General features: G+C 42.7%; 3 non-coding genes and 1 pseudogene across 3 annotated transcripts; all 4 read right to left on the bottom strand.

Moving 5' to 3' along the window:
• LOC123743867 (uncharacterized protein K02A2.6-like) overlaps positions 1-19,082 on the bottom strand; it is an 86,335-nt pseudogene extending 67,253 nt beyond the window's left edge.
• trnay-gua (transfer RNA tyrosine (anticodon GUA)) lies at positions 582-668 on the bottom strand. The gene is given in 2 exon segments: positions 582-617; positions 632-668. It is a non-coding gene; the product is annotated as a tRNA-Tyr (tRNA).
• trnay-gua (transfer RNA tyrosine (anticodon GUA)) lies at positions 3,657-3,743 on the bottom strand. The gene is given in 2 exon segments: positions 3,657-3,692; positions 3,707-3,743. It is a non-coding gene; the product is annotated as a tRNA-Tyr (tRNA).
• On the bottom strand, positions 5,800-5,886 carry trnay-gua (transfer RNA tyrosine (anticodon GUA)). The gene is given in 2 exon segments: positions 5,800-5,835; positions 5,850-5,886. It is a non-coding gene; the product is annotated as a tRNA-Tyr (tRNA).
• Positions 19,083-20,583: the final 1,501 nt, after the last annotated feature.

The following is a 20,583-nucleotide window of genomic DNA, read 5'->3' as shown; positions in this document are numbered from 1 at the left end:
TAGACAAATGCCATCACCTAGATGGTCTGAAGTGCTGCAGACACATATGTTCCCGTTAAAAATGTAATATGCTGAGTTTGGTGGTTTCGTGGAGATGCTGGAGATTGAACCTAGGTCCTCATTCAAGCAACCAACACTCTCTTCCGCTTAGCTACATCCCCTTTGATTGCAAGTAGTTGCGTTTGGGGATAGAGAAAAAGTGAGCCGACGGTAAAGAATGCTGTTTAGCCCCCTCACTGCGAAATCGCTTTTGCCTTCTCCACGATGTTCTCGTGGTTAGGATTCTGCGCTCTCACCGCCGCGTCCCGGGGTTTGTTCCCGGTCAGGGAATAATTTGCTTCTGGGGAAACACTAGGCAAAAATCAAAAACTTGGCACAACTGCAGAAAAAGTTATCCTCGTGTGAGCCAGTGACCGAAGGATTGTTGCAATTTTAAGTACTCTCTGCTGCTCTACCAACATTCCTATCAAAGGTCAACAATTGAAGATTTCGGCACTCAGGGAAAGTTAATTTGTTTGTCAAGCACATGTCAAAGTGCACTGCTGTCAAAATGTTGGCGTAAGCCACAAGAAAATACACAATCCTTCGAGCCGGATTTGAACCAGCGACCTAAGGATTGCTGCACTTTCACCTACAGTCGTCCGCTCTACCAACTGAGCTATCAAAGGTTGTCGGAATTTACACAATAGCCATCACCTAGATGTTCAGAAGTGCTGCAGACACATATGTTACCGTTAACCTGTTTAGGATAGGGGGCAGTATTGACACGGCTGGATAAAAAACGTACCCGATTTAATCTGGTTACCACTCCTACCCAGTAACTAGAATATGCATATACTTATTACACATGGATAGAAAACACCCTAAAGTTTCTAAAACTGTTTGAATGGTGTCTGTGAGTATAACAGAACTCATTTGGCAGGCAAAAACCTGACAAGGTTTCAGGCAGGAAGTGGCCTGTCTGACAAGGTGTCGTTCTTCTTGTCTCTGTTTATTGAAGAGTGAGGATCTTAGCTGTCCCGTGACACTTCCTACGGCTGCCATAGGGTCTCAGAAGGCGGCAAAAAGCTGAATCGTGGCTTTGCAGGCTCTGGCTGAAACAAAGTAGCGCGTTTGGGTAGTGGCTGGTTACAGTACTGTGAGACTCAGGCGCGTGCCCGCGTCGACCGAAAGCTTTGTTTACTTTCCTCAGTTTAGCTAAATGGACATTCCCGGTCGGAATATTATCGCTTTTCTACGAGAAAAATGGCATAAAAATGGATTTTAAACAGCGGTTGACATGCTTCGAAGTACGGTAATGGAATATTTAGATTTTTTTGTCACGAATTGCGCCATGCGAGCGACCCTGATTTACCATTTCAGATAGTGTCTGGGACGCACGAACAAAACGCCGCTATTCGGATATAACGATGGATTATTTTGGTCCAAACCAACATTTGTTATTGAAGTAGCAGTGCTGGGAGTGCATTCTGACGAAGACAACAAAAGCTAATCAAACTTTTATAATAGTAAAGCTGATATTGGTGAGTGCTAAACTTGCCGGGTGTCTAAATAGCTAGCCCGTGATGCCTGGGCTATGTACTTAGAATATTGCAAAATGTGCTTTCACCAAAAAGCTATTTTAAAATCGGACATATCGAGTGCATAGAGGAGTTCTGTATCTATAATTCTTAAAATAATTGTTATGCTTTTTTGTGAACGTTTATCGTGAGTAATTTAGTAAATTTTTTGTAAATTCACCGGAAGTTTGCGGGGGGTATGCTAGTTCTGAACGTCACATGCTAATGTAAAAAGCTGGTTTTTGATATAAATATGAACTTGATTGAACAAAACATGCATGTATTGTATAACATAATGTCCTAGGGTTGTCATCTGATGAAGATCATCAAAGGTGAGTGCTGCATTTAGCTGTCTTCTGGGTTTTGGTGACATTATATGCTAGCTTGAAAAATGGGTGTCTGATTATTTCTGGCTTGGTACTCTGCTGACATAATCTAATGTTTTGCTTTCGTTGTAAAGCCTTTTTGAAATCGGACAGTGTGGTTAGATTAACGAGAGTCTTGTCTTTAAATAGCTGTAAAATAGTCATATGTTTGAGAAAATGAAGTAAAAGGATTTTTAACCTCTCTAGGCTAGGCGGGACGAATTCGTCCCACCTACGTAACAGCCACTTGAAGCCTGTGGCGCGATTTTCAAAACCTTTAAAATCCTATTACTTCAATTTCTCAAACATATGACTATTTTACAGCTATTTAAAGACAAGTCTCTCGTTAATCTAACCACACTGTCCGATTTCAAAAAGGCTTTACAACGAAAGCAAAACATTAGATTATGTCAGCAGAGTACCAAGCCAGAAATAATCAGACACCCATTTTTCAAGCTAGCATATAATGTCACAAAAACCCAGAAGACAGCTAAATGCAACACTAACCTTTGATGATCTTCATCAGATGACAACCCTAGGACATTATGTTATACAATACATGCATGTTTTGTTCAATCAAGTTCATATTTATATCAAAAACCAGCTTTTTACATTAGCATGTGACGTTCAGAACTAGCATACCCCCGCAAACTTCCGGGGAATTCGCTAACATTTTACTAAATTACTCACGATAAACGTTCACAAAAAGCATAACAATTATTTTAAGAATTATAGATACAGACCTCCTCTATGCACTCGATATGTCCGATTTTAAAATAGCTTTTGGTGAAAGCACATTTTGCAATATTCTAAGTACATAGCCCAGGCATCACGGGCTAGCTATTTAGACACCCGGCAAGTTTAGCACTCACCATAATCATATTTACTATTATAAAAGTTTGATTACCTTTTGTTGTCTTCGTCAGAATGCACTCCCAGGACTGCTACTTCAATAACAAATGTTGGTTTGGTCCAAAATAATCCATCGTTATATCCGAATAGCGGCGTTTTGTTCGTGCGTTCCAGACACTATCCGAAATGGTAAAGAAGGGTCGTGCGCATGGCGCAATTCGTGACAAAAAAATTATAAATATTCCATTACCGTACTTCGAAGGATGTCAACCACTGTTTAAAATCAATTTTTATGCAATTTTTCTCGTAGAAAAGCGATAATATTCCGACCGGGAATCTCCTTTTCGGCAAACAGAGGAAAAAATCACAAAGACGGGGGCGGTCAGGTTACGCGCCTAAGCCCAGAGTCCCTTGATCGGCCACTTGAGAAAGGCGATAATGTGTTTCAGCCTAGGGCTGGGATGACGACATTCAGGTTTTTCCCGGGCTCTGAGCGCCTATGGACGACGTAGGAAGTGTCACGTTAGAGCAGAGATCCTTAGTAAAAGATAGAGATGGCAAAGAAGTTCCAGAAATGGTCAGACAGGCCACTTCCTGTAAAGGAATCTCTCAGGTATTGACCTGCCATTTGAGTTCTGTTATACTCACAGACACCATTCAAACAGTTTTAGAAACTTTAGGGTGTTTTCTATGCATATGTAATAAGTATATGAATATTCTAGTTACTGGGTAGGAGTGGTAACCAGATTAAATCGGGTACGTTTTTTATCCAGCCGTGTCAATACTGCCCCCTAGCCCTAACAGGTTAATTTGTTTGTCAAGCACATGTCAAAGTGCACTGCTGTCAAAACGTTGGCGTAAGCCAGAAGAAAATACACAATCCTTCGAGCAGGATTTGAACCAGCGACCTAAGGATTGCTGCACTTTCACCTACAGTCCTCCGCTCTACCAACTGAGCTATCGAAGGTTGTCAAACTAAGACAAATGCCATCACCTAGATGGTCAGAAGTGCTGCAGACACATATGTTACGGTTAAAAATGTAATTTGCTGAGTTTGGTGGTTTCGTGGAGATGCTGGAGATTGAACCCAGGTCCTCATTAACTTCTTTGGGCTAGGGGGCAGTATTTTCACATCCGGATAAAAAACGTACCTGATTTAATCTGGTTACGACTCCTGCCCAGTAACTAGATTATGCATATAATTATTGGCTTTGGATAGAAAACACCCTAAAGTTTCTAAAACTGTTTGAATGGTGTCTGTGAGTATAACAGAACTCCTATGGCAGCCAAAAACCTGAGAAGGTTTCATGCAGGAAGTGGCCTGTCTGACAAGGTGTTGTTGTTCTTGCTTCTGTGTATTGAAGAGTCAGGATCTTAGCTGTAACGTGACATTTCCTAGGGCTCCAATAGGCTCTCAGAGCCCGGGAAAAACCTGAACGATGACGAGGCAGCCTCAGGCTGAAACACATTATCGCCTTTTCCAAGTGGCCCATCAGAGGACAATGGAATTAGGCGCGTGCCCGATTCGACCCCGTGCAGTATTTTCCTTCGGCTGTTTAGCTAATTGCTGATTCCCGGTCGGAATATTATCGCTTTTTTACGAGAATAATGGCATAAAAATTGATTTTAAACAGCGGTTGACATGCTTCGAAGTACGGTAATGGAATATTTAGAATTCTTTTGTCACGAAATGCGCCATGCGCACGACCGTTATTTACCATTTCGGATAGTGTCTGGGACGCACGAACAAAACGCCGCTATTCGGATATAACGATGGATTATTTTGGACCAAACCAACATTTGTTATTGAAGTAGCAGTCCTGGGAGTGCATTCTGACGAAGAACAGGAAAGGTAAGACCATTTTTGTTATAGTAAATGGGATTTTGGTGAAGGCTAAACTTGCCGGGTGTCTAAATAGCTAGCCCTGTGATGCCGGGCTATCTACACAGAATATTGCAAAATGTGCTTCATCCGAAAAGCTATTTTAAAATCGGACATATAGAGTGCATAGAGGAGTAATGTATCTATAATTCTTAAAATAATTGTTATGCTTTTTGTGAACGTTTATCGTGAGTAATTTAGTAAATTGTTAGTAAATTCCCCGGAAGTTTGCGGGGGGTATGCTTTTTCTGAACGTCACATGCTAATGTAAAAAGCTGGTTATTGATATAAATATGAACTTGATTGAACAAAAAATGCATGTTTTGTATAACATAATGTCCTAGGTGTGTCATCTGATGAAGATCATCAAAGGTTAGTGCTGCATTTAGCTGTCTCCTGGGTTTTTGTGACATTATATGCTAGCTTGAAAAATGGGTGTCTGATTATTTCTGGCTGTGTACTCTGCTGACATAATCTAATGTTTTGCTTTCGTTGTAAAGCCTTTTTGAAATCGGACAGTGTGGTTAGATTAACGAGAGTCTTGTCTTTAAATAGCTGTAAAATAGTCATATGTTTGAGAAATTGAAGTAATAGCATTTCAAAGGTTTTGAAAACCGCGCCACAGGATTCAACTGGCTGTTACGTAGGTGGGACGAATTCGTCCCACCGGTCCCATAGAGGTTAAAGCAACCAACACTCTCTTCCGCTGAGCTACATCCCCTTTGATTGCAAGGAGTTGCGTTTGGGGATAGAGAAAAAGTGAGCCGACGGTAAAGAATGCTGTTTAGCCCCCTCACTGCGAAATCGCTTTTGCCTTCTCCACGATGTTCTAGTGGTTAGGATTCGGCGCTCTCTCCGCCGCGTCCCGGGATTTGTTCCCGGTCAGGGAATAATTTGCTTCTGGGGAAACACTAGGCATAAATCAAAAACTTGGCACAACTGCAGAAAAAGTTATCCTCGTGTGAGCCAGTAACCGAAGGATTGTTGCAATTTTAAGTACTCTCTGCTGCTCTACCGACATTCCTATCAAAGGTCAACAATTGAAGATTTCGGCACTCAGGGAAAGTTCATTTGTTTGTCAAGCACATGTCAAAGTGCACTGCTGTCAAAACGTTGGCGTAAGCCACAAGAAAATACACAATCCTTCGAGCCGGATTTGAACCAGCGACCTAAGGATTGCTGCATTTTCACCTACAGTCCTCCACTCTACCAACTGAGCTATCAAAGGTTGTCGAATTTAGACAAATGCCATCACCTAGATTGTCAGAAGTGCTGCAGACACATATGTTCCCGTTAACAATGTAATCTGCTGAGTTTGGTGGTTTCGTGGAGATGCTGGAGATTGAACCCAGTTCCTCATTAACCTCTATGGGCTAGGTGGGACGCTTGCGTACCACCTACTCAACAGCCAGTTGAATCCTGTGGCGCGTTATTCAAATCCTTAGATATGCTATTACTTCAATTTTTCAAAAATATGACTATTTTACACCATTTTAAAGATAAGACTCTCGTTAATCTAACCACACTGTCCGATTTCAAAAAGGCTTTACAACGAAAGCAAAACATTAGATTATGTCAGCAGAGTACCCAGCCAGAAATAATCAGACACCCATTTTTCAAGCTAGCATATAATGTCACATAAACCCAAACCACAGCTAAATGTAGCACTAACCTTTGATGATCTTCATCAGATGACAACCCTAGGACATTATGTTATACAATACATGCATGTTTTGTTCAATCAAGTTCATATTTATATCAAAAACCAGCTTTTTACATTAGCATGTTTTGTTCAGAACTAGCATACCCACCGAAAACTTCCGGTGAATTTACTATATTACTCACGACAAACGTTCACAAAAACATAACAATTATTTTAAGAATTATAGATACAGAACTCCTTTATGCAATCGCGGTGTCCGATTTTAAAATAGCTTTTCGGTGAAAGCACATTTTGCAATATTCTGAGTAGATAGCCCAGCCATCATGGCAAGCTATTTTGACACCCACCAAGTTTGGCACTCACCAAACTCAGATTTACTATAAGAAAAATTTGATTACCTTTGCTGTTCTTCATCAGAATGCACTCCCAGGATTTCTACTTCAACACCTAATGTTGTTTTGGTTCCAAATAATCCATAGTTATATCCAAATAGCTGCGTTTTGTTCTTGCGTTCAAGACACTATCCGAAGGGTGACGCGCCGGCGCATTTCGTGACAAAAAATGTCTAAATATTCCATTACCGTACTTCGAAGCATGTCAAACGCTGTTTAAAATAAAAATTTTATGTGATTTTTCTCATAAAATAGCGATAATATTCCGACGGGGAGACCTTGTTTTCGTTCAAACACTGAAAATAGAAAATGGAGTCTTCACATGCACGCGCGCACCCGTGTCATTGTTCTCAGAACGACCACTTTCCAAAAGCCCTACTGTTTTTTGCCCAGGGACTGTAGAGTCATCATTCCCCGTTCTGGCGCCTTCTGAGAGCCTATGTTAGCCTTAGAAAATGTCACGTTACAGCAGAGATCCTCTATTTTCCATAAAGAGGCTATAGAAGGACAAGAAATGGTCAGAGAGGGCACTTCCTGTACGGAATCTTCTCAGGTTTTGGCCTGCCATATGAGTTCTGTTATACTCACAGACACCATTCAAACAGTTTTAGAAACTTTAGGGTGTTTTCTATCCACATCTATTGGGGATAGAGAAACAGTGAGCCGACGGTAAAGAGCGCTGTTTAGCCCCCTCACTGAGAAATCGCTTTTGCCATCTCCCTGGTGTTCTAGAGGTTAGGATTCGGCGCTCTCACCGCCACGGCCCGGGGTTTGTTCCCAGTCAGGGAATAATTTGCTTCTGGGGAAACACTATGCAAACATCAACTGCAGAAAAAGTTATCCTCGTGTGAGCCAGTGACCTAAGGATTGTTGCAATTTCAAGTACTCTGCTGCTCTCCCAACATTCCTATCGAAGGTCAACAATTGAAGATTTCGGCTCTCAGGGAAAGATAACTTGTTTGTCAAGCACATGTCAAAGTGCACTGCTGTCAAAACGTTGGTGTAAGCTACAAGAAAATATAAAATCCCTCGAGCCGGATTTGAAGCAGGTACCTAACGATTGCTGCATTTCCCCTACAGTCCTCCGCTCTACCAAGTGAGCTATCAAAGGCTGACGAATATAGATTAATGCCATCACCTAGATGGTCAGAAGTTCTGCAGATGCATATTTTCCCTTTAAAAAGGTAATTTGCTGAGTTTGGTGGTTTCATGGAGCTGCTGGGGATGGAAGCCAGGTCTTCATACATGCAACGGACACTCTTTTCCACTGAGCTACATCCCCTTAGATTCTAAGTAGTTGTTTTTGGGGATCAAGAAAAAGAGAGCCGAGGTTAAAGAATGCTGTTTAGCCCCTTAACTGCTAAAAGCTTTTGCCCTCTCCCTGGTGGTCTAGTGATCAGGATTCGGCGCTCTCACAGCCACGTCCAGGGTTTGATTCCCAGTCAAGTAATGAATTATGGTAAAACACTAGGCAAATATCAAAAAGTTGGAACAACTGCAGAAAAGTTATCCTCCTTTGAGCCAATGACCTAGGGATTCTTGCAATTGCGCGTAAACTCCTCCACTCTACCAACATTCCTGTCAAAGGTCAACAAGTGAAGAATTCAGCACTCTCAGGGAAAGATAATTTATTTGTCAAGCACATTGCTGTCAAACAGTTAGCACAAGCAAGTATACAATCCTTCATACTCGATTTGAACCAGCAACCTAAGGATTGGTGCAATTTCAGCTAGAGTCCTCCACTCTACCAACTGAGCTATCGATGGTTGACGGAAGTAGACTAATGCCATCACCTAGATGGTCAGAAGTTCTGCTTTAAGCATATGCTCCCTTTAAAAAGTTCATTTGCTGAGTTTTGTGGTTTCATGGAGAACTTCACTCTTTCGAGTTTTTTTAAAATGTTTTTTTATTTCACCTTTATTTAAGCAGGTAGGCCAGTTGAGAACATGTTCTCATTTACAACTGCAACCTGGCCAAGATAAAGCAAAGCAGTGCGACCCAACAACAACACAGAGTTACACATGGGATAAATAAACGTACAGTCAATAACACAACAGAAAACTCTCTGTACAGTGTGTGCAAATGTAGTAAGATTAGGGAGGTAAGGCAATAAATAGTCCATAGAGGCCGAAATAATTACAATTTAGCATTAACACTGGACTGATAGATGTGCAGATGATGATGTGCAAATAGAGATACTGGGGTGCAAAAGAGCAAAAAATAAATAAATAACAGTATGGTGATTAGGTAGCTGGGTGTGCTATTTAGATTCCTCAGATTCCTGTATCCTAAGTGAAAAAAAATGATATTTGTGATGCTTTTAATAAGCATTTAATCTCTGCTGGTTTTTTATTTGAAAGGAAAAGTGGCCATTGTGGTACTGGCCAGTTAGTTGATTTTTCGTCTTGCTTTTCAACCGTTACTCTGAAAAATGGTAACCCTGTTTTTAGTTTCCAGAAAATAACCGAAGCAGAGGTTCTAGCTGCCCTGTGTGCCATTGACACTAAGAAATCCTTTGGCGCTGACAATTTAGACCTGTTCTTACTTAAGTGTGCTGCACCTATCATTGCTGGTTCAGTGACACACATTTTTAATCTAACATTAAGCACAGGAATTATCCCTAAGGTGTGGAAAGCAGCTTTTGTTCTGCCATTACATAAGGGAGGAGACGGTAGTGATTTGGATAACTATCGACCCATCTCTAGGCTCCCTTGTCTGGCAAAGATCCTAGAATCTATAGTCAACAAACAGTTACAGTCTTTTCTTTCTGCAAACAGTATTCTTAGCACCAATCAATCTGGTTTTAGATCTAAACACAGTACCACATCGGCCACTATGCTTGTTGTAAATGATATTGCAAATGCCTTGGATGATAGAAAGCACTGTGCTGCGTTGTTTGTAGATTTGTCAAAAGATTTTGACACTGTAGACCATGCTATCCTTTTGAGTAAGCTGTCATCTATAGGAGTGGGCACTGATGCCTGCCGATGGTTTTATGACTATCTTAAAGATAGAACTCAGGCCGTCATGGTCGACGGGGTCAAGTCTGACTCCTTACAGTTACTTAAAGGGGTCCCTCAGGGTTCAATAATTGGCCCACTATTGTTCTCACTTTATATAAACAACATTGGTGATGATGTCAGATATTGTAAATTCCATTTATATGCAGATGACACAGTGATGTACTCTATTGCTCCAACAGCGGACCAAGCTTTAATGCAGTTGGAGTCTGATTTTAGGATACTACAAGGGTCTCTTTTACAGCTTAAACGTGTTTTAAACGCTAAGAAAACAAATGTCATGTTTTTTTCTAGGTCTAAACTCTCAGTTAGAAACACTTTTGTAATCACTAGCTTGGATGGTACTCAAATCAAACAGGTCTCTGCATATAAATATTTAGGGGTATGGTTAGATGATAGGCTTTCTTTTAAAAAACATGTTACTGAATTGGGAAAAAAGCTCAAATTCAAGATAGGGTTCCTTTACAGAAACAGGGCTTGTCTGTCCTTTGTAAATAGAAAACAAATTGTGCAGGCTACTTTTATGTCCGTTTTAGATTATGGTGATATTATCTATATGCATGCATCGGCAAACACATTAAAACCACTGGATGCTATTTACCATTGTGCACTCAGATTTATCACGGGTGATAGTTACAAAACTCATCACTGTATCCTATATCAACATGTGGGTTGGGCCTCTATCTGTGAGGCGAGAGCAACATGCTTTCTTGTTTATTTATAAAGCGCTTCTTTTAAAACTACCTCCATATATATCATCATTAATTTCCACTAGATATACAAATTTTAAAACCAGATCACAGGTGTGGATTACATTAGAGACTCCTGCGGTCTCCACAGAGTTGGGTAGGACTGCCTTTAGTTCCTTTGCGCCTTATTTATGGAACAAACTGCAGATCCAACTTAAGTTAGACACTCTGGTGTCCCTTGCCCATTTCAAAAATGTTATGGAGGATCAATATGATGTTGTCTGTGATTGTTTCTGTTGAATTGTGTCTTTGTTTTGTATGTTTGAAATGTTCTTGTCTGTATGCCTAAAACTGTACATGTCAACATGTTTACACAGGGCACAGCCGTAAAAGAGATCCAGGTCTCAGTCTGTTTTCCCTGTTAAAATAAAGATTTTTTTTTTTTATTTTTTTTTTACAGATGGGCTGTGTACAGGTACAGTGATCGGTAAGCTGCTCTGACAGCTGATGCTTAAAGTTAGAGAGGGAGATATAAGTCTCCAGCTTCAGTGATTTTTGCAATTTGTTCCAATCATTGGCAGCAGAGAACTGGAAGGAAAAGCTGCCAAAAGAGTTGTTGGCTTTGGGGATCACCAGTGAAATATACCTGCTGGAGCGCGTGCAATGGGTGGGTGTTGCTATGGTGACCAGTGAACTGTGATAAGGCTGGGCTTTACCAAGCATAGTCTTTTAGATGACCTGGAGCCAGTGGATTTGGCGACGAATAAATAGCGAGGGCAAGCCAACGAGAGCATACAGGTCGCAGTGGTGGGTGGTATATGGGGCTTTGGTGACAAAACGGATAGCACTGTGATAGACTACATCCAATTTGCTGAGTAGAGTGTTGGAGGCCATTTTGTAAATGTCATTGCTGAAGTCAAGGATCGGTAGGATAGTCAGTTTTACGAGGGAATGTTTGGCAGCATGAGTGAAGGATGCTTTGTTGCGAAATAGGAAGCCGATTCTAGATTTAATTTTGGACTGAAGATGCTTAATGTGAGTCTGGAAAGAGAGTTTACAGTCTAACCAGACACCTAGGTATTTGTAGTTGTCTACATATTCTAAGTCAGAACCGTCCAGAGTAGTGATGCTAGTTGGGCGGGTGGTGCAGGCAGCAATCGGTTGAAGAGCATGCATTTAGTTTTACTAGCATTTAAAATCAGTTGGAGACCACGGAAGGAGTGTTGTATGGCATTGAAGCTCGTTTGGCGGTTTGTTAACCTGTTATGGCTATGGTATTTTCACGGCCGGATAAAAAACGTACCCGATTTAATCTGATTATTACTCCTGCCCAGAAACTAGAATATGCATATGATTATTAGCTTTGGATAGAAAACACTCCAAAGTTTCTAAAACTGTTTGAATGGTGTCTGTGAGTATAACAGAACTCATTTGGCAGGCCAAAACCTGAGAAGATTCCATGCAGGAAGTGCCCTGTCTGACAATTTCTTGCCCTTCTTGATTATCTCTATCCATTACAGGGGATCTCTGCTGTTACGTGACACTTCCTACGGCTCCCATGGGCTCTCAGAAGGCGGCAAAAAGCTGAATGGTGGCTTTGCAGGCTCTGGCTGAAAAAAAGTAGCGCGTTTGGATAGTGGATGGTCACAGTACTGTGAAACTCAGGCTCGTGCCCGAGTCGACCCCATGCTTTATTTTCTTTCGTCTGTTTACCTAAACGCAGATTCCCGGTCGGAATATTATCGCTTTTTTACGAGAAAAATGGCATAAAAATTGATTTTAAACAGCGGTTGACATGCTTCGAAGTACGGTAATGGAATATTTAGAAATATTTTGTCACGAAATGCGCCATGCTCGTGACCCTTATTTACACTTCGGATAGTGTCTTGAACGCACGAACAAAACGCCGCTATTTGGATATAACAATGGATTATTTTGAACCAAACCAACATTTGTTATTGAAGTAGCAGTCCTGGGAGTGCATTCTGACGAAGAACACCAAAGGTAATCAAACTTTTCTAATAGTAAATCGGAGTTTGGTCAGGGCTAAACTTGGTGGCTGTCTAAATAGCTAGCCGTGATGGCTGGGCTATCTACTCAGAATATTGCAAAATGTGCTTTCACCGAAAAGCTATTTTAAAATCAGACACCTCGATTGCACAAAGGAGTTCTGTATCTATAATTCTTAACCTCTCTGGGCTAGGCGGGACGAAATCGTCCCACCTACGCAACAGCCAGTGTAATCCCGTGGCGCGATTTTCAAATACCTTAGAAATGCTATTACTTCAATTTCTCAAACATATGACTATTTTACACCATTTTAAAAACAAGACTCTCGTTAATCTAACCACACTGTCCGATTTCAAAAAGGCTTTACATACTGCCCCCTATACTGCCCCCTATCCCCAACAGGTTAACATTACCAACCCATACCAGTAACCCACCTCCACCTTGCTGGCGTCTGAGTCGAAGTGGAGCTCCGTGCCTGTTACTGATCCAACCACGGGCCCATCCATCTGGTCCGTCAAGAGTCACTCTCATCTCATCAGTCCATAAAACCTTTGAAAAATCTGTCTTCAGATATTTCTTGGCCCAGTCTTGGCTTTTCAACTTATGTGTCTTGTTCAGTGGTGGTCGGGTTTCAGCCTTCCTTACCTTGGCCATGTCTCTGAGCACTGAACATCTTGTAGTTCTGGGCACTCCAGGTAGGTTGCAGTTCTGGAATATGACAGCATTGGAGGATAATGGGTTCCTGGTAGCTTCACGTTTGATTCTTCTAAAATCTTTGGCAGTTAATTTGCGTCTTTTTTTCTCAACACGGTTCTTGCGACCCTGTTGACTATTTGCAACAAAACGTTTGATGGTTCTGTGATCACGCCCCAATATCTTAGCAATTTCAAGAGTGCTGCATTCCTCTGAAATACTTTTTACAATTTTGGACTTTTCAGAGTGAGTTAAATATATTTTAAAAGTAAAAGAAGTAAAAGAAGCTGCCTAATAATTATACACACCTTGATATAGTGTGTTGATCTCCTTAGGCCACACCCTCCCTCATTACACATCACCTGATATGCTTAAATCCAATAAGCATTCCAGTTTATACAGCTTGGAGTTGGGAAATATGCATAATAATGATGATATGGTCAAAATACTGACTTGCCTAATAATTGTGCACACAGTGTGTCTGAGAAGTAGTTGGTGAACCAGACGAGGCAGTCATTTGAGAAACCAAGGCTATTGACTCTGACAATAAGAATGCAGTGATTGACAGAGTCGAAAGCCTTGGCCAGGTCGATGAAGACAGCTACCGTCTCTTATCGATGGCGGTTATGATATCATTTAGAACCTTGAGCATGGCTGAGGTGCACCCATGACCAGCTAGGAAACCAGATTGCATAGTGGAGAAGGTACGGTGGGATTTGAAATGGTCGGTGATCTGTTTGTTAACTTCTTATGGGCAGGTGGGACGGTAGCGTCCCACCTGGCCAACATCCAGTGAAATTGCAGAGCGTGAAATTCAAACTACAGAATTATACCTTTTTAACTTTCATAAAATCACAAGTGTAATACATCAAATAAATCTTAACTTCATGTTAATCCAGCCGCTGTGTCAGATTTCAAAAAGGCTTTACGGCAAAAGCACACCTGTAATATGGGTTGTCTAAAGGAGACCTAAATGCGGCGTGTGAAGTGCTCATATTTACTCTTAATGAAAACACTTTGCAAAAATAACAAAACGACCAAACAACAGTCCCGTCAGTTACAAACAACGAAACGGAAAACAACCACCCACAAAACCCCATGAAAAACAGGCTGCCTAAGTATGGCTTCCAATCAGAGACAACGAAAAACACCTGCCTCTGATTGGAAACCATACCCGGCACAACATAGAAAATACAACATAGAACGACAATCTAGACAACCCACATAGAAAACAGAAAACCCAAAATACATAGACAAAAACACCCCCCTGTCACGCCCTGTCCAATCTACTATGGAATAATGACCTCATACTAAGGTCAGAATGTGACAGTAACCCCCCCCCCCTCCCCCCAAAGGTGGACTCCGACTGCACCTAAACCAAAAAACCCAACAACAATCCCAAACACAAAGGGAGGGCAGGGAGGGTGACAACAGTCTCTGGCGGCTCATATGCAACACCCAGAACCTTCCTCTTCTCCCGATCCCCCAGCAACGGAGTTGGCTCTGGCTCAGGGCGAAACCTCCATTCCGCCCGTAGATTCCTCTGCTTCTGTAACATAAGCCTGTAGATCATTATTGGAGGAATCGGATTGTAGACCCCTACCGGAATCCCTGTGCTGTAGACCACTACTGGAGGTTCCGACCTCCAAGCCGCCGCTGGAGGATCTGGGCTGCAGGCCGCCGCTGAAGGCTCTGGGCTGCAGACCGCCGCTGAAAGCTCTTGGCTGCAGACCGCCGCTGAAGGCTCTTGGCTGCAGAACGCCGCTGAAGGCTCTTGAATGCAGACCGCCGCTGAAGGCTCTTGGCTGCAGACCACCACTGAAGGCTCTGGGCTGCAGACCGCCGCTGAAGGCTCTGGGCTGCAGACCTCCGCTGAAGGCTCTGGGTTGCAGACCCCCGCTGAAGGCTCTGGGTTGCAGACCACTGCTGAAGGCTCTGGGCCGTAGACCTCCGCTGAAGGCTCTGGGCCGTAGACCTCCGCTGAAGGCTCCGGGCTGAGGAGCGTCGCTGGAGGCTCCGGGCTGAGGAGTGTCGCTGGAGGCTCCGGGCTGAGGAGCGTCGTTGCAGGCTCCGGACTGGGGAGCGTCGCTGGAGGCTCCGGGCTGAGGAGCGTCACTGGCAGCTCCGGGCTGAGGAGCGTCGCCGGAGGCTCCGGGCTGAGAAGTGTCACTGTAGGCTCCGGATGGAACAGCGTCGCCGGAGGCTCCGGACTAGGAGGCGTCATCATCAGTTCCGGACTTATGACCGTTGCTACTGACTCCATGCCATGGATCATTTCAATTGGTTCCTCGCCAAGGATCATCCTTACAGGCGTCGGACCATCGACTATCACTGGAGGCTTTTTATGAGGAGCAGGAATCAGTCTCATCGGACTGGGGAGACGCACTAAGGGCCGAGTGCTCACAGCAGGCACTGGCTGTACCGGGTTATGAATGCGCACTGGAGGGAGAGTGCGAGGAGCAGGAATCGGTCTCACCGGACTGGGGAGACACACTAAGGGCTGAGTGCTCACAGCAGGCACTGGCCGTACCGGGTTATGGAGACGCACTCGAGGAAAAGTGCGAGGAACAGGCACAGGACATACTGTGCTACGGAGGCGCACTGGAGAGAGAGTGCGAGAGGCAGGCACATGCTCGCCACAAAAAGCACGAGTAGTTGACTCAGGCCTCAACCCTTGCCCAGCCAAACTACTCGTGTGCCCCCCCCAAAAAAAATATTTGGGGGCTGCCTCCCGTTTCTTCCAGGTAAGTTCCGTAATCTTTCGATTACCTGGCCCCAAGTCCAGTTTCTCCTTTCCCACTATTCTTCCACTGACCAGGTGTCCATATCTACCTGGGCCCGGCGCCCTGGTCCAATCATGGTGGGTGATTCTGTAATATGGGTCGCCTAAAAGAGACCAAAATGCGGCGTGTGAAGTGCTCATATTTACTTTTAATGAAAACACTTAGCAAAAATAACAAAATGACCAAACAACAGGCCCGTCAGGTACAAACAACGAAACGGAAAACAACCACCCACAAAACCCCATGAAAAACAGGCTGCCTAAGTATGGCTTCCAATCAGAGACAATGAAAAACACCTGCCTCTGATTGGAAACCATACCCGGCACCAACATAGAAAATACAACATAGAACGACAATCTAGACAACCCACATAGAAAACAGAAAACCCAAAATACATAGACAAAAACACTCCCCTGTCATGCCCTGACCAATGTACTATGGAAAAATGACCTCATACTAAGGTCAGAACGTGACAACACCATGCGATTATCTGAGGACAGCGCCCCGCATACAAAAGCATGAAAAACGTATTTCAACCAAGCAGGTGCGCCACGAAAGTCAGAAATAGCGATATAATAAATGCCTTACCTTCGATGATTTTCTTCTGTTGGTACTCCAAAAGGTCCCAGATACATCACAAATGGTCCTTTTGTTCGATAATGTCCTTCTTTATATCCATAAAAACTCAGTTTAGTTGGCGCGCTTCAGTCAATAATCCACCAGTTTCCCTCCATCAAAATGCATACAATATGAATCCCAAACGTTACTAATAAACTTTTCCAAACAAGTCAAACAACGTTTATAATCAAACCTTAGATACCCTAATACGTAAATAAATTATAAAAATTTAAGACGGAGAATCGTTATTGTCTTTACAGGAGAAAAATACCAAAGAACGCTCTCTCTTCCACGCGCTTGGAAACATTACAGCCAAAATGGGAGCCGCCTAGAAAAACTACAATTTCTGGCTCATTTTTTGAAAAACCAGCCTGAAACTCTTTCTAAAGACTGTTGACATCTAGTGGAAGCCCTAGGAACTGCAATCTGGGAGGACTTCACCTCATAATAAACATGAAAGCCATTGGAAACAGTGGAAGGCTGACTTTTTTTTGGGATGGTTTGTACTCGGGGTTTCGCCTGCAATATCAGTTTTGTTATACTCACAAACATAATTTTAACAGTTTTAGTAACTTTAGTGTTTTCTATCCAAATCTACCAATTATATGCATATCCTAGCTTCTTGGCCTGAGTAACAGGCAGTTTACTTTTGGCACGCTTTTCATCCAGATGTGAAAATACTGCCCCCTACCCAAAAGAGATTAACTTGGCTTTCAAAGATTTTAGAAAGGCAGGGCAGGATGGAAATAGATGTATAACAGTTTGAGTCTAGAGTGTCTCCCCCTTTGAAGATCTTTGGGGATCTCAGACGATACGAAAGAGAGGTTTAACAGGCTAGTAATAGGGATTGCAACAATTTCGGCGGATAATTTTAGAGAGAGGGTCCAGATTGTCAAGCCCAGCTGATTTGTAGGGATCCAGATTTTGCAGCTCTTTCAGAACATCAGCTGTCTGGGTTTGGTTGAAGGAAAAGGAGGCTTGGGCAAGTTTCTGTGGGAGGTGCAGAGCTGTTGGCCGGGGTAGGGGTAGCCAGGTGGAAAGCATGGCCAGCTGTAGAAAACTGCTTATTGAAATTTTAGATTATTGTAGATTTATCGGTGGTGACAATGTTTCCTAGCCTTAGTGCAGTGGGCAGCTGGGAGGAGGTGCTGTTATTCTCCATGGACTTTACAGTGTCCCAAAACTTTTTGAAATTAGTGCTACAGGATGCAAATTTCTGTTTGAAAAAGCTAGCCTTACCTTTCCAAACTGACTGTGTATATTGGTTCCTAACTTCCCTGAAAAGTTGCATATCGCAGGGGCTATTCGATGCTAATGCAGTACGCCACAGGATGTTTTTGTGCTGGTCAAGGGCAGTCAAGTCTGGGATGAACCAATAGCTATATCTGTTCTTAGATCTACATTTTTTGAATGGGACATGCTTATTTAAGATGGTGAAGAAAGCACTTTTAAAGAGCAACCAGGCATCCTCTACTGACGGGATGTGGTCAAAATCCTTCCAGGATACCCGGGCCAGGTCGATTAGAAAGGCTTGCTCGCAGAAGTGTTTCAGGAAGCGTTTGACAGTGATGAGTGGAGGTCGTTTGACCGCTGACCCATTACGGATGCAGGCAATGAGGCAGTGATCGCTGAGATCTTGGTTGAAAACAGCAGAGGTGTATTTAGAGGGCAAGTTGGTTAGGATGATATCTATGAGGGTGCCCGTGTTTACGGCTTTGGGGTTGTACCTGGTAGGTTCATTGATAATTTGTGTGAGATTGAGGGCATCAAGCTTAGATTGTAGGATGGCTGGGGTGTTAAGCATGTCCCAGTTTAGGTCACCTAGCAGCACGAGCTCTGAAGATAGATGGGGGGCAATCAGTTCACATATGGTGTCCAGAGCACAGCTGGGGGCAGAGGGTGGTCTATAGCAGGCGGCAATGGTGAGAGACTTGTTTTTAGAGAGGTGGATTTTTAAAAGTAGAAATTCAAATTGTTTGGGTACAGACCTGGATAGTTGGACAGAACTCTGAAGGCTATCTCTGCAGTAGATTGCAACACCGCTACACTAAAATGTGTGACATATTAGACAACTGCAACGTTTTAAATGTTAAGATCTTATGGATCGCAAGTAACAACTAACGTTAGCTAGCATACCTAATAACTTTAGCTTGCTTGCTATCAACTCGAATTCGGCTAGCTAATCAAATGTATGTTCAAGATATAAATTAACTACAATAGTAATTTCACCAAAGAACATAGTTCTCCAAGCTTTGAGCCCCTGGTACAAGCCCCTGGTCCATGCCCCTGGTACAAGCCCCTGGTCCGTGCCCCTGGTCCAAGCCCCTGGTCCAAGCCAGGTTCATCCGCTGTTGGCGCGTGCAGGCTCTTCCTGATGTCCCACACCAGGCTCTTCCTGATGTCCCACACCAGGCTCTTCCTAATGTCCCACACCAGGCTCTTCCTAATGTCCCACACCAGGCTCTTCCTAATGTCCCACACCAGGCTCTTCCTAATGTCCCACACCAGGCTCTTCCTAATGTCCCACACCAGGCCATTCCTCGCACCATCCGACATGGCCTCTCTTTAACCTTCATGCAGGTCACACGGCTAAACAGGTCACACTGTCCCGGATGTCTGAATCACTAGATCAGCGTTCTCCAGCAGGTGAAGCCAATCCCGGTCGAGCTCCCAAGAATCTAAATCAGAATCCCCAGGCATGAGATCCTCCTACAGATAATAAAGTCCTGTTTAAAAACAGGGAGAAAAAAGACACAGGAGATAAGGTTGTTTTTCAGTCAGGCAGTTTCTTCCTCTTTTTGGCAGCAGACGCTATCCCCTAATGCTCCTGCAGCTCCCCCTAGTGGTGCACACCGGATAACATTGTTTCCATTGGAGGTATGTGAAAATGTTTTTGTTTAAATATATACAGTTGAAGTCAGAAGTTTACATACACCTTAGCCTAATACATTTAAACTCTGTTTTTCACACTTCCTGACATTTAAACCAAGTAAAAATTCCCTGTCTTAGGTCAGTTAGGATCACCATTTTATTTTAAGAATGTGAAATGTCAGAATAATATTAGAGAGAATGATTTATTTCAGCTTTTAATTCTTTCATCACATTCCCAGTGGGTTAGAAGTTTACATACAAAATTAGTATTTGGTAGCATTGCCTTTAAATTGTTTAACCTGTTGGGGCTCGGGGGCAGTATTGAGACATTTTGAAAAAAATATGTGCCCATTTTTAACTGCCTCCTACACCAACTCAGAAGCTAGGATATGCATATTATTAACACATTCGGATAGAAAACACTCTGAATTTTCTAAAACAGTTTGAATGGTGTCTGTAAGTATAACAAAACTCATATTGCAGGCAAAAACCTGTGAAAAATAGATCCAAAAAAATGTGAATTTTGTGACTGTACTATTTAGTGTCATTGTTTTATAGATACCATAGTGAGAAAGGATTCATTTCGCAACACCTACGGCTTCCACTAGATGTCAACGATCTTTATAAAGTTGTTTGAAGCGTCTATGATAAACAGAGAGCAAATTAGAATGCGAGGAAGTTGACATGTCATCACTTCATTTTTTTGCGCCTGCGCATAAATCTGAGAAGCGTGAGTTTGTCATCATTGTTTATCTAGACATAGGATAGGTTGTGCGAAAATATTACTGATGCTTAACGTTAAAAATGGACCAAAAGATTAATGCTAAACAACATTTGACATGTTTGAACGAACGTAAATAGATTATTTACTAGTTTTTTTTTAGCTTTTCGGCGTGATTTTACACCCCCCCCCCCCCACCACGTTTTGTGGGAGCATAATGAACGCTAAGTACTTGGTGTTATTTGGACATCAATTATGAACTTTGTCAAAAGAAACCACATTTGTTCCGGACCTGGGATGCCTTCCGGACCTGGGATGCCTGCCTTCTGATGGAGATAATCAAAGGTAAGGGGATATTTACAATGTTATTATCGATATTAGATGATGCTAACTGTATAGCATAGCTTATTGTTCTTAGCATAGCACCCCGTTTATTGCAAAATGTGATTTCCCAGTAAAGTTATT

Source organism: Salmo salar, chromosome ssa07 (genome assembly GCF_905237065.1).
Source record: "Salmo salar chromosome ssa07, Ssal_v3.1, whole genome shotgun sequence".
Lineage (NCBI taxonomy): Eukaryota > Metazoa > Chordata > Actinopteri > Salmoniformes > Salmonidae > Salmo > Salmo salar.
This window is presented reverse-complemented; position numbering and strand designations above follow the sequence as displayed.